General features: G+C 47.6%; 1 protein-coding gene across 1 annotated transcript in view; it reads left to right on the forward strand.

Moving 5' to 3' along the window:
- The first annotated feature begins 12,122 nt into the window (after window positions 1–12,122).
- Window positions 12,123–15,163, forward strand: part of RCAN3 (RCAN family member 3) — a 57,727-nt gene continuing 54,686 nt past the window's right edge. The window contains exon 1 of the mRNA XM_082244546.1: window positions 12,123–12,236. The gene's annotated coding sequence lies outside the window, so the exon portion shown is untranslated. The remainder of the gene's footprint in view (window positions 12,237–15,163) is intronic.

Here is a 15,163-nt window from a genome sequence, read left to right on the forward strand (position 1 = left end):
GCAGGGGGTGTCAGTGGACATCCGAGGTTTCATAGAAGATACTCAATCAGATCCGCCTGAAAAATGACAGGGGACCTAATATGAAGATTGTTTATTATCATTATAGAGACATACAGTATACACTAATCATACAGTGCCTTAAAAAAGTATTTATACCCTTTGAAATTTTCCACAGTTTGTCAGGGTGCAACCAAAAACATAAATGTATTTTCTCTTACGTCCTCCGACAGTCGCCGCCTCTTCATATTCGTCACATATGGGGTATTAGACTTTGCTCCGTAGGAGTAGCTAGGCAACAGAATATGTTAACATTAAAGCTTTTAACATATCCCACCCTCAAGGGGTGGTCCCCTCAGTCAATACCCTCCTACTTCCTGCAACCATATCTCAGTTTTAATGTCTAGCTTGTCAGGAGTGGCTGGCTCTCTCTGTGCTGGGGCTTTGTGCCCCAGACTCTTTCTTCTTTTTTGATTTTTTGTTTGAGTTTTCTCTCTACCTTTACTTAGCTGTTCTTTTTGTCAGCTTTAGTTAGTTCTTCGGATGAAGAGGATCATGCGGGCTGGGTCTCGGGCTGATCCCCCTGGTCGCAGGTCGTGGGTCAGTGGCTTCCCAGCCTGCCATCGAGCGTTCAGCCAGGTAACGCTCCTGGCACAGTGAATGACCCATCCCTGTTCGGTGCAGGGATGATTGGTGAGGTGGCTACCTCACTGGACGCTGTGCGGTTTCTTAACCCCCATTCTGTGCGTCTTGTATGCGACTCTCCCTGCCTCATGTGCAGCGGCTTGTTCGCCTGTGCGGGTCCCCCACGCCACTGTGAGGTAAGTGTATTTATGTGGGGACCTGTCTGTCTGGGGGGGTGTCAGTCTGGGACTGTGTAACCTGCCTCTATTCACACTGTTTGTCTCCCTATCTCTCGGCTGCATGCTGTGGGCTGCAAGGGGGGGGGGGGGGGAGCTGTGCGACACTGTGTGTGTCAGCCTTGTCAGTGTGTGAAGCTGTGTGCTGTGGGGCATGTTTTGTGGCATGTTTGGGCATTATACAGCGATCGCTGCGGCGATCTGACATGTTTTTTTATATACAGACATGTGTGCATTACTGTACTGTGGAGCGGCGGTTTCGGCGCCAAACGGTGCCATTTTGCCTACACTCGCTCCGGCCGCATGTTCTACATGCATGGCGGCCATTTTCTTGTAGCCTCCCATAGGCTTTCATAGAGCGCCCTGGCAGCATCACTTCCTCTTCTCCAGGAACACCGATCGAGGCAGCAGCAGCGGCGAGGGTCTCCTCAGGTTATATCCTTCCTATCAATTGCCTGTGTCAGTTTTATTGTCCCTGTGGGGGTCTCATTGTGCTTGTGTGTGGTGCGGTGGGCTGCGCTCGCCGCGCGTGTTAAAGGGGCAGTTAACCCTTTATTATCCGGCATTTGTTATAGGGGCAATGGATTCTCAGGAGGGCAAATTTCCTACCGCCTTGGTGGAAAGCCAGGGGACCGCTGTTTCCCCCCTAGGGGGGGATTTAGCCACTATTGTGGCTGGCCTTGCTGCTCAGGTGCAGATGCTGGTGGCTGCTCAATCTACTAAAAGACCCAGAGTTGCTCTTTCCTCTGATTCTGAGGGTGAAGGTGATGGGGTTGTTATGGCGGGGGCCTCCTTATCGGGGTCCCGCTCCTCCCTGGATCTAGTGGGGTCCGAGGTGGAGGCTGAAGTTGAAGGGGTTGATAATTCTCCCCCTGGCTCGCCTGAAGAGCTTGCAATCATGGATGAATTGATTGCTTCCATAAAACAAACGCGTTTGCAGGATGAAGTGTGTCCCCCCGCTGCCTTGGCGGCTTATGGGACGCAGAGAAAACGCAGGGCGCCGCAGGTTTTTCCCTGCAATGATTATTTTCAGCGCGCTGTTAAGGAACAATGGCGCAATCTGCGCAAACCTTTTGCTGTACCAAGTAGGTTCAAGCTGCGTTATCCTTTCTCGCCTTCCACTGATGAAAGGTGGTGTGTGCCACCCCCAGTGGATCACGCAATTGCGGTTTTAAACAAATCCACTGCGATTCCTGCAGTGGATTCCCCTGTGTTCCGTGATGCCACGGATAGGAGATTGGAGTCTCTTGCCCATCATACTTATTCTGTTACGGGTTCTATGCTTAAGGCTCTGTTTGCCTCTCTCATGGCGGCCCAGGCGGTCGCAAGTTGGACGCAGATGCTTAGGCGCGTCCTAGTGGCCGATTCGGCCTCGCCGGCGACCCTGGTTATGGTGGATCAAATCCACCAGGGTGTCATGTATCTGTGTGATGCGGACTTGGACCTAGTCCCGTTGGCTGCACGTGTGCACAGCGTGGTGGTGTTGTCTCGCTGCCTGGTTTGGTTGAAATGTTGGTCGGTGGACCAGTCTTCACGTAAGACCTTAGCCAATCTGCCTTATGATGGGTCTCGCCTTTTTGGGGAGTCCTTGGATGTGTTGATTAAGGGGATCACCGGAGGTAAGAGCACTCTCTTGCCCCATTTCCCCAAGGCTAAGGGGGCTTCTGGGAAGAAGCATGCTAATTTTCGGCCCCCTCAGGGGTCCTTTCGTGCCTTTCGGTTGCACTACAAGGGCAAACCGTTCAAAGGTCAAGGCTCTCAGAAGAAGCCCTGGTCTGGAAAACAGAAGTCCGGTCAATCCGGATCCACAGCCCATAACAGTGCGGCCTAAAGGGGCGCCCTCACCCAGTTTTGGGGTGGGGGGACGCTTGCTCGGTTTTCTTCTTGGTTGGCCCGCGTGCGGGACAGATGGGTTCAGGAGATCGTTCGATCTGGTTACAAGATCGAGTTTCTCTCTCGGCCGGAGAGCAGATTTTTTCCCTCGAATCTTCAACAGTCTCCAGAGCGTTTGCGGGACCTGCACCTGGCGGTGCGGGACCTGAGGGCTCAGGGAGTGGTGGTTCCGGTGCCTCATCGGGACAGATTTCGGGGGTTTTATTCCAATCTGTTCACCGTGCCCAGAAAGGAGGGCAAGGTTCGTCCAATTCTGGACTTGAAGGCTCTGAACCGCTCTGTGCGGGTTCGCAAGTTCCGCATGGAATCCCTGCGGTCGGTGGTGGCTGCCCTGGTTCCGGGGGAATTCATGGCCTCCATCGATTTAAAGGATGCGTATCTTCACATCCCCATTTTCGAGGGTCACCAGAGGTACCTTCGATTTGCCATTGCGGAGGATCACTACCAGTTCGTGGCGTTGCCTTTTGGTCTCACCTCGGCTCCGCGGGTCTTCACCAAGGTGCTTGCACCGGTTCTGGCATTATTGAGGGCCCAGGGCATTTCTGTCCTGGGGTATCTGGACGACATTCTGGTTCGGTCTGCGACCAGCCAGGGTCTGGAGAAGGACCTGTCTGTCACGATGCAAACTCTGCAGGAGTTTGGTTGGACGATAAATTTTCCAAAGTCGACACTGAGTCCGTCGGTTCGTCTTCCCTACCTGGGAATGATTCTGGACTCGGTGCAGGCGAAGGTCTTCCTGCCGGAAGACAAACTCAGGACTCTTCAGGAGGAAGTCAGGTCCCTCAGGGACGTTCCGCACTCGTCTCTGCGGACGTGCATGAGATGTCTGGGATTGATGGTCTCGGCCTTCGAGGCGATTCCCTTCGCCCAGTTTCACACGCGGGGTCTCCAAGCGGAGATCCTGTCTATGTGGGACGGGCGACCTCAATCTCTGGATCTTCAAATCTCGTTGAGTCATCGCACCAGAAGAGACCTTCTGTGGTGGCTCCAGTCCCCGATGGTGTCCGGGGGCAAGTCGTTTCGTCCTATCTCGTGGACGGTGATCACCACGGATGCCAGCCTGTCGGGCTGGGGTGGTGTTCTGGGCGTTCTGTCCACCCAGGGAACTTGGTCGGAGGGGGAGTCTTCCCTTCCGATCAACATTCTGGAATTGCGTGCGATAAGTCTCTGTCTTCATCGCTGGACGGACCGGCTGCAGGGCTGCCCGGTTCGGGTGCAGACGGACAATGCCACGGCGGTGGCCTACATCAACCACCAAGGGGGCACCAGGAGTGCCCGAGCGGCTCGAGAAGTGGCCAACATCCTGTCTTGGGCCGAGACTCATGTCCCGGCGATAACGGCGGTTCACATTCCGGGAGTGGAGAACTGGCAGGCGGACTATCTGAGTCGCCAGACCCTGGATCGGGGGGAATGGTCTCTCCACCCGGCTGTCTTCCAGATGTTGTGCGCGAAGTGGGGTCTTCCAGATGTGGACCTATTCGCGTCTCGTCTCAACAACAAGGTGAGAAGGTTCGTGGCAAGGACGCGCTACCCTCGGGCAGACGCGTCGGACGCGTTAGTGGCCCCGTGGCATCAGTACAGGCTGATGTACGTGTTTCCACCGATTCAGTTGCTGTCCAGGTTCCTTCGCAGGTTACACTCGGAACGCAGCACGGTGATTCTTTGTGGCACCGGACTGGCCTCGCCGGTCCTGGTACGCAGACCTTGTGAATCTGGCGGTCGACGCCCCGTGGCGTCTGCCTCTTCGAGACGATCTCCTGTCTCAAGGACCGATATACCATCCTGCTTTACAGTCGCTGGCTTTGACGGCCTGGCTGTTGAGACCGAGGTCCTGAAGGAGAAGGGTCTCTCCCCAGAGGTCGTTCATACTTTGATCAACGCGAGGAACTCTTCCTCGGGGAAGGTTTATTACCGTACTTGGAAGGCCTATTTTGCCTGGTGTGAGTCCAGGGGGTTTTCACCCCGCACGTACTCGGTTTCCCGAGTGCTGTCCTTCCTTCAAACGGGTGTCGATCAGCGTTTGGCGCTGGCTACGATAAAGGGTCAGGTGTCTGCGCTGGCCGTTCTGTTTCAACGTCCCGTGGATTCCAACTCCTTGGTTGGCACTTTTGTTCAGGGTGTGCGGCATCTGGTTCCTCCTAGGAGGGATCCTTTGCCCCCTTGGGACTTGAATCTCGTTCTGTCTGTGTTGCAACGTGCTCCTTTTGAACAGATCAGGGAGATCTCATTGTCCATGTTGTCCAAAAAGGTCGCCTTTTTGGTGGCGATCACTTTGGCTCGCAGAGTGTCGGAGCTGGCAGCTTTGTCCTGCAAGTCTCCGTATCTGGTTGTTCATTTGGATAAGGTGGTCTTGCGACCTAATCCTTCTTTTCTTCCGAAACGAGTTTCGGAATTCCATCTTAATGAGGATATTGTCTTGCCTTCGCTGTGCGCGAAGCCTAAACATCCAAAGGAGGTGAGATTACATTCTCTGGTTGTTGTTCGGGCGGTAAGGGTTTACCTTAAATCGACTGAGTCTTTTCGAAAGACGGATTCCTTGTTTGTTCTTCCAGAGGGTCCTCGGAAGGGCATGGCGGCGTCGGCCTCTACCATCGCAAAATGGATCAGGCAGACCATTGAACAGGCCTATGCTTTGCAGGGGAAGGTTCCCCCTGTGCCTGTGAAGGCGCACTCTACTAGATCTTTGAGTACGTCTTGGGCCTGTCGTCATGGGGCTTCTGTAGCCCAGGTGTGTAAGGCGGCGACTTGGTCGACCGTGCACACTTTCACAAAATTCTACAAAGTAGATGTTCAGGCATCTGCGGATGCTTCCTTTGGCCGCAAGGTTCTTAGTGCGGCGATTCCCTAGGGTCCCTTGTGGGGACCTCTGGCTGTTGGGATAAGTTTTTTATCCCCTGGTTATTTGTCTTTTCCTGGGTTGTTGCTCCTGTTGAGCACCTGTTTTTTCCTGTTGCCCAGCTGGGTTCCTTCCTTTGGTAAGGTTCCTTTCTTTGATGCGGAGACTGCGTTGCCTTTTCGGCGCGGATGCGTTTCCCACCCCTCATGCTTGCACTGCTTTGGGACGTCCCCATATGTGACGAATATGAAGAGGCGGCGACTGTCAGAGGACGTAAGAGAAAACGGAATTTTTGTAAAATCTTACCTGTAAAATTCCTTTCTCTGAGTCCTCCGACAGTCGCCGCCCCCGCCCCTCTTTTGGGGTTTGGTTGTATACTCTACTGCTATTCCACTAAAACTGAGATATGGTTGCAGGAAGTAGGAGGGTATTGACTGAGGGGACCACCCCTTGAGGGTGGGATATGTTAAAAGCTTTAATGTTAACATATTCTGTTGCCTAGCTACTCCTTCGGAGAAAAGTCTAATACCCCATATGTGACGAATATGAAGAGGCGGCGACTGTCGGAGGACTCAGAGAAAGGAATTTTACAGGTAAGATTTTACAAAAATTCAGTTTTATTGGGATTTTATGTGATAGATCAACACAAAGTTGCACATAATGATAAATGGTTTTCAACATTTTCTTACAAATAAATATCTGAAAAGTGTGGCGTGCATTTGTATTCAGCCCCCTTTAGTCTGATACCCCTAACTAAAATCTAGTGGAACCAATTGCCTTTAGAAGTCACCTAATTAGTAAATACCTGTGTGCAATTTAATCTCAGTATAAATACAGCTGTCCTTGAAGCCTTCAGAGGTTTTTTAGATTTCCTTAGTAAACAAACAGCATCGTGAAGGCCAAGGAACACACCAGACAGGTCAGGGATAAAGTTGTGGAGAAGTTTAAATCAGGGTTAGGTTATAAAAAAATATCCCAAGCTTTGAACATCTCACGGAGCACTGTTCAATCCATCATTGGAAAATGGAAAGAGTATGGCACAACTGCAAACCTACTAAGACATGGCCGTCCACCTAAACTAACAGTCCGGGCAAGGAAAGAGCATTAATCAGAGAAGCAGCCAAGAGGCCCATGGTAACTCTGGAGGAACTGCAGAGATCCACAGCTCAGGTGGGAGAATCTGTCCACAGGACAACTATTAGTCAGGCACTGCACAAATCTGGCCTTTATGGAGAAGTCCCGTTTGCGAGAAGCCATGTGGTAGACACAGCAAACATGTGGAAAAAGGTACTCTGGTCAGATGAGACCAAAATTGAACTTTTAGGCCTAAAAGCAAAACGCTATGTGAGGCAGAAAACTAACACTGCACATCACTGTGAAACATGGTGGTGGTAGCATCATGTTGTGGGGATTATTTTCTTCAGCAGAGACAGGGAAGCTGGTCTGAGTTAATGGGAAGATGAATGGAGCCAAATACAGGGCAATCTTAGAAGAAAACCTGTAGAGTCTGCAAAAGACTTGAGACTGGGGCAGAGGTTCATCTTCCAGCAGGACAACAAACCTAAACATACAGCCATAGCTTCAATAGAATGGTATAGATCAAAGCATATTCATGTCTTAGAATGGCCCAGTCAAAGTCCAGACCTAAATCCAACTGAGAATCTGTGGCAAGACTTAAAAACTGATGTTCACGGACACTCTCCATCCAATCTGACAGAGCTTGAGCTATTTTGCAAAGAAGAATTGGGCAAAAATGTCACTCTCTAGATGTGCAAAGCTGGTAGAGACATCCCCAAAAAGACTTGCAGCAGTAATTGCAGTGAAAAGTGGTTCTACAAAGTATTGACTCGGGGGTGAATACAAATGCACAGCACACTTTTCACATATTTATTTGAAACAATTTTGGAAACCATTGATCGTTTTCCTCCCACTTCACAATTATGTGCCACTTTGTGTTAGTCTATCACATAAAATCCCAATAAATACATTTACGTTTTAGATTGCAACATGACAAAATGTGGAAAATTTCAATGAATACTTTTTCAAGGCACTGTATTTCCATGTCTACCTATATCATTTACTAAACACTGGTTTGAAAACAAATCAATACAAGCATGTATTCTTGACTCAAAAAAGTGACCTCTATTCCTCTTAGCCTCCTCCTTATCTCCAATTGTATTATTTATTTTTTGCTGCTATAATTTGACTTCCTGTTACCAGGTGGTTACGTTCATTCTCCATGATCCTGCTGTATGTAGGAACAGGAACGGTGCAAGGATTTTTGCCGCCCTAGGCAAAATAAAAATTGCCCCCCCATATGCTCGTCGGCCCACGAGGTGACATCACAAACCCGTACCACACCAGATAAGGACAAGAAGATCTCTCTCCGGCTGTCTCTCAGGTCTCTGGCTGCAGTCTGGCTCTTAGTAAAATACAGGCCCTGGAGACTGGAGGCAAACACCAATGCCCTGGTGAAGCAGAAAGCAGCTACCATCCAGGAGGAGGCCACCTCCTTCACTGTGACTCCCAGCAGGCAATTGCTGGTGGCTGCTCAGTGGCCTTCATCCACTTTAAACTCCGCCCCCTCTCTGTGCTCAAGGGTGGAAGGGGTCAGGCAGGGGTCAGTTCCGGGCCACCAGGCACACAGAGCAGAGCGTGCGCACTTGAGGTCATGGCTGCAGAGCTCCGCCTCCAGCAGGAAGGTAAGCTCAGTCAGACCTCTAAAGACACTGTCTAAGCCTCTCAGGTCTGCTGCGCGCCCACCTTCACTGTCACGTGGTCTCGTGAGCGGTCGCGTCTTTCTGCGGCCACCCTCCATACAGCAGTGCTGTGCCGCCTTAGGCTTGCTGTAGCGCTCAGGTGGCACAGCATGAGGAGTGCTGCAACGGCCGGTCCATTACTGATTCTGGGTGCAGGATGCCGGCGCCCCCTGCTAAGTTGTGCCCTAGGCGGCTGCCTAGGTCGCCTTGCAGGTAGCGCCGGCCCTGTGTAGGAACATATCCACCCTCTCTTCTTCACTCTAAAGAAAGACTATGGGAATGGTAGAGTACCTAGAGCACTGCACATGACCACAACTAATATTCACTGCCCATTCCAAACAAAAAGAAGGGAGAGGGAAACGGAGAGGTTCAGAAGCTAACGGAGGAAAATACATGGAGGCAGAAAAATACAGCAAATTACAGGGCCAATAAGAAGTGGATGCGTATGGAATATTTTTGGAGAATAAGGATATTGTTTGTCACTTGAAGAAAAATTTGGATGCCAACAACCTATTGATTGCAGGAAAAATGAAGCAGCAATACAAGTTATCAGCTCTGCTTGCTTTGCTTTTACCTCCTGACAGCACATGTAACAGAGCCTCGGACCTCATTCACACCATGGTGCTGACAAAGGCATCAGTTTTTCTGCATGTGTTCTGCAAGGGCACAAAAAAAAAAAAAAAACAATGGTTCTCTATGTGCCCTGTTCACACCACAACACTGGTATCATGTGCAGATTTTTTTCTGCGCAGGAATCTGCGACATGTATGCAGTTTTCTGCCCAGGGAAAAAACTGACATGACATTAATATTGATGTTAACAGGGCACATAACTGACACTCATTAAAACGTGCAAAAAAAATTCACTGAAACACGCATGAAAACTGATGTGAAACTGATGTAAATTCAAAACTGTCAGTGAAATGTGCGTGGTCTTCCTATCAGTTTTCATGCACGTTTGCATACCTTCCAACTTTTTGAGATGAGGATGAGGGACACTTATTAGTATGTAGGCATAAGACACACACCCTGCCACGTCCCCTTAAAGGATAAATATTAAAAAAAAAAAAAAAAAAATTAGTTAAATCCACAAGTGTTTTTATTTTTTTATTTTTTTTTTTACCACTACTCTTCTTTTATTCTGGCTTTTTGAAATTTACAAATTCACTAATTTAGAAATTGGATGAAAGGTTTAGCACTGGGAAACACCCTCTGAAAGATAAACGGTGCATTTTATAAACAACTACATACATACCTCCCAACTTTCTGAGATGGGAATAAGAGACAGCTATTAGGATAAGTATGTAGGCATAGGACACACACCCTGCCACGCCCCCTGAAAGGAGAATTATACAAAAAAATATTAGTTAACCACCTAAGGACTGGAAGGAGATACCCCCTTAATGACCAGGCCATTTTTGCGATTTGGCACTGTGTTACTTTAACTGACAATTGCGCGGTCATATGACGCTGTACCCAAAAAAAAATTGATGTCCTTTTTTTCCCACAAACAGCGCTTTCTTTTGGTGGTATTTGATCACCTGTGTGATTTGTAATTTTTTGTGCTATAAACAAAAAAATAGCGACAATTCTGAAAAAATTATATTTTTCACTTTCTGCTATACAACATTCCCCAAAAAATTTTTAAAAATCAAACTGTTTTCATCATTTTAGGCCAATTTGCATTCTGCTTCATATTTCTGGTAAAAAAAAAAATCCCAATAAGCGTATTTTTATTGGTTTGCGCAAAAGTTATCGTGTCTACAAACTAGGGGAAAGATTTGTAATTTTTATTTATTTTTATTTATTTACTAGTAATGGCATTTTTAGCGGGACTGCGACATTGCGGTGGACAGATCGGACCCTAACTGACATTTTTTAGGCTTTTGGGGGGGACCAGTGACATTACTACAGTAATCAGTGCAAAAAATATGCACTGTTACTGTACTAATGACACTGGCAGGGAAGGGGTTAACACTAGGGCCGATCAAATGGTTAAATGTGAGCCTAGGTGGTGTTTTCGAACTGTGAGGGGGATAGGCTTAATGGATCAACACAGAGACCTGTGTTCCTCAATAGGAGGAAGACAGGAGCCCTGTGATGATAACTGACAGAACAACGGTCTGCTGTGTTTACAACGGACGACTGCCATTCAGATTTCCCAGGGAGTAATCTCGGGTGCCCAGGGGCAATCGCGGCCGCCGGCCCCGCAGTTCAGGTACCCCTCTCACTCAGAGCAATATATAGGTACAGAGATTCGCGCAGCCAAGCCAGCCTGCCGCAGTATATCTGTGGCGAGCGGGCGGGCGGCAAGTGTTTAAACCAATAAGTGTTTTTTTTTTACCACTACTATTCATTTATATTGGCTTTTGACATTTACAAATGCAGCAATTTAGAAATTGGATGAAAGGTTTAGCAGTGGGAAACACTTTCTGAAAGATAAATAGTGCATTTTATATACAACTATATAGATCAGACCAAAATGAGGAAGAAAGAGGAACAAGGGGACTTCGTTCCAAATCAGGGACAGTTGGAAGCTATGTATACAGATCAGACCAAAATGAGGGACAAATGAGGAGGAAAGAGAGGCAGAAGGACTTTGTTCCAAATCAGGGACAGTCCCTCCAAATCACGGACAGTTAGAAGCTATGTATATAGATCAGACCAAAATGAGGGACAAATGAGGAGGAAAGAGAGACAAAGGGACTTTGTTCCAAATCAGGGACAGTCCTTTGAAATCAGGGACAGTCCTTTGACAGAGGGACTTTGTTCCAAATCAGGGACAGTCCTTTAAAATCAGGGACAGTCCTTTGACAGTTCTTTGACAGAGGGACTTTGTTCCAAATCAGGGACAGTCCCTCCAAATCAGAGACAGTCCTTTGAAATCAGGGACAGTTGGAAGCTGTATATAGATCAGACCAAAATGAGGGACAAATGAGGAGGAAAGAGAGGCAGAGGGACTTTGTTCCAAATCAGGGACAGTCCCTCCAAATCAGGGACAGTTTGAAGCCATGTCTATAGATCAGACCAAAATGAGGGACAAATGAGGAGGAAAGAGAGACAAAGGGACTTTGTTCCAAATCAGGGACAGTCCTTTGACAGAGGGACTTTGTTCCAAATCAGGGACAGTCCTTTGAAATCGGGGACAGTCCTTTGACAGAGGGACTTTGTTCCAAATCAGGGACAGTCCTTTGAAATCAGGGACAGTTGGAAGCTATGTATATAGATCAGACCGAAATGAGGGACATATGAGGAGGAAAGAGAGACAGAGGGATTTTTGTTCCAAATCAGGGACAGTCCCTCTAAATCAGGGACCGTTGGGAGCTATGTATATAGATCAGACCAAAGTGAGGGACAAATGGGGACGAAAGAGAGACAGAGGGACTTTGTTCCAAATCAGGGACAGTCGTTTGAAATCAGGGACAGTTGGGAGCAATGAGTATGGCGTGAAGGAGGCCCTTCTAGCTTCTAGTGCTGCCCATTCTTCCCCCAGTGCTTCTACAAAGAGATGACAGAAAGCTGCAGTATTTCAAAGCAAATGTTATTGATAGTTGTTTATCAGGCATTTACTTGCAGCGTCACTTTTTCACCATTAGATGTCAGTATCACACACTTTATACATATATTTTTTCAGAACAGTTTTCATTATTGCATAACGTGTTTTGCTCTACTGCCTCATCCCTCGCATGCTGCAATTCTTCTATCTTAATTTTCTTTTTCTTTTTTTTTTTTATTTGGCGCAGGTAGAGCAGTTCCTGTACTTGGAATGCATGCTTAGAGCACTTCCGGTGTTTGGAACGCATGCCCTGTGACATCACTTCTGGTTCCCGGGATGTGATGATTGCGATCATCAGCTGTATCTTTGGCAGCTGTGAGGGATCATGTACTCCAGGTAGGTGTTTACTCCCTGCTTCTTCTCCCCTGAATGTGTGCAGGCTGACTCTAAGTGGCTGGCTTGTCCTGGATGCTGTCTTCATGTTATTGGCTTGTTTATTTTTGCGTTGACATGCTGTGTAATTCAGTGTGGTAATGCTGAGGTGTATGTATTAAGGGGGGATACTAATTCAGTTCTATATTCATGCACAATCTGTGACTGAAGTTCTAGTCAGCACTTTATCCATCATTAGTGCTTCTCCTAATATTTGCACTCCAGTCTGCCCTTGCCTGCAGCTAATTATGCACTGCCAAGGTACATTGCAGGTCATATTTTTAAATCCTGATTATATTTGAGTTTACTGTTTTACATTTTTTTATGACTTAGGGAATTCATATCCTTTTAGAGTAATCATAAAGTACTTGGTTGCTGCTGTAATTTAATTTTGGTAACTTTTGATACTTTAATCAAGCGAAAGTTTAGGTATGGTGATTTTTACCAATCTGGACCAATAAGTACACCGCTGTGCAGAAGTTTTAGGCAGGTGTGAAAATGCTGTAAATTTGTTCAGAAATAGAAGTGCTCATAGTTTTTATTTTTATCAAGTAACAAAATGGAAAGTAAATGAACTGAAGATAAATTTAAATTCATATTTGGTGTGACAACCCTTTGCCGTTAAACCAGCATCAATTCTTCTAGGTACTTACAAACCAATTCTTGAAGGAACTCAGCAGGTAGGTTGTTCTAAACATCTTGGAGAACCACGGATCTTCTGTGGACGTAGGCTGCCTTAAAGCGACCTAATCGATTTTGTGGCCATCCGCTTGCTTTTCTTCACCTGAAAAGGAAATGGATAGTTAGGATTTTTATATATTTTTTTTTTACTTACCTTGTTATTGTAGAAAGAAATACTCACCTATTTCCACTTCCTCCCCCGGCGGCCGCAGCCCGCGCCGTCACTTCCGGCTTGCAATGATTCCTGGGAGCTGAACGTCATCGCTCCCAGGAATCAATGCGCCTGCACTGGCCCCGCTCATCACTTCCGGTGCGATGCCGCATTCCCTGCTAAACAGCTTCTGGGCATGCCCAGAAGCTGTGGAGGAATGCAGCACCGCACCAGAAGTGACGAGAGGGGCCAGTGCAGGGCATTCTGGGAGAAGACACGGAAGAGGACGCAGAAGAGGATCGCGCTGGCTTCAGCTGCCCACATCCGAGATGGCAACGCTGGAGAAGAAATTTTAAAAGTGAGTATTTCTTCTTGCAGGTAAGTGCGACCCGGGACAGATCAGAGGCTAGCCATTGTGGAAAGTACTAGCCCTGACTGTCCCGGGGGGATGGTCATTGAAATTTTGTTTTTGTGGCCGGAACTCCGCTTTAAGGCCCGTACACACGAGTCGAAATTTGGCCGGGAATTTTCATCCGACGACCGATCTGCCGATTTTCGGCTTGTTAGTATGATGCTTCCGACAACCGACTCCGAGATCTTCTGTAGATGTAGGCTGCCTTAGATCTAGGGATGTGGTCAGGCATGTTCGCATCCTACCTGCCAGTAATCCGTCACTGCACACCACATAGTTTTATTTTTATCAATTAACAAAATGGAAAGTAAATGACCAGAAGAGAAATTCAAATCCATATTTGGTGTGACACCCCTTTGCCTTCAAGCCAGCATCAACTCTTCTAGGTACACTTGCACACAGTTACCTGCCAGGAAGCCGTCACTGCACCCCGCCAATCATAGCCAGTGAGGCATTTCCTGGCCCACAGCTGCACATGCTGCCTATAAATGGCGCTGTGAAGTGACAGCTTCCTGGCTGGTACAATCTGAACATGCCTGAGCCCATCATTACCCCCTGATCCGTCTGTCTCTTCATGTAATCCCAGGCAGACTCCATGATGTTGAGATCAAGGCTCTGTGGAGGCCAAACCATCACTTCCAGGACTCCTTGTTCTTTTTTTATGCTGAAGATAGTTCTTAATGACATTGGCTGTTTGTTTGGGGTCGGTGTCCTGTTGCAGAATAAAATTGGGGCCAGTTACACATCTCCCTGTTTGTATGGCATAATGGATAAGTATCTGCCTGTATGTCTCAGCATTGATCCTGACCAAATCTCCAACTCCATTTGTAGAAATACAGCCCCATATTTGCAAGGAACCTCCACCATGATTAACTTTTGCCTGCAGACACTCATTATTGTACCGCTCTCAAGTCCTTTGGCAAACAAACTGCCACCTGCTTCCTCCAAATATTTCACATTCTGCTGCCATTTCTCTGCACCCAGTTCCTATGTTTTCATGCATAACTAAAACCCACAAAGGGGAAGAAGGGGGGGGGGGGCTTTTTTAGCACCCACAAGATATAAGACCTATATGTAGGAATAAAACCAAATATTTATTGAGATATAATTCAAAGTAACCCCAAGAAACGAAGGTGGTTACTACTGTTATCATGCGTAGTTGAGTCCACATCGGAGTCATGGATTTTTGGCCATAATTCTTCGATTGCCAGGCAGTAGATGGGTGTACCTAGGTCCCACTGGTTTCTTCCATTCCTGTGCTGATGACACTGTTGGACATCTTCCAACATGGAAGGGAAGTAAGCATGATGTGTCTTTTATCTGCAGCAAATTTCCTTGGCCAAGCACTGCGTCTATGATCCTCACCATTGCCCGTTTCTTTGTGCTTCTTCAAAGGAGCTTGAACAGCACATCTTGAAACCCCGCTCTGCTTTGAAATCTTTACCTGGGAGAGACCTTGCTGATGTAGTATAACTAACTTGTGTCTTGTTGCTGTGCTCAGTCTTGCCATGGGGTATGAGCTGTGACATGAAACTGTCTTCCGCAAGCTCTCCTTAGTAGCAGAGTTTGACGGTTCCTCACCCAGGATTAAAGCCTTCTACACAGCTGTTTCTATTTCTGTTTCAGTTAATAACGGTTTCAACCTAA

This window comes from Pelophylax lessonae, assembly GCF_965119305.1.
Source record: "Pelophylax lessonae genome assembly, chromosome: 2".
In the NCBI taxonomy this organism is placed as follows: Eukaryota; Metazoa; Chordata; class Amphibia; order Anura; family Ranidae; genus Pelophylax; species Pelophylax lessonae.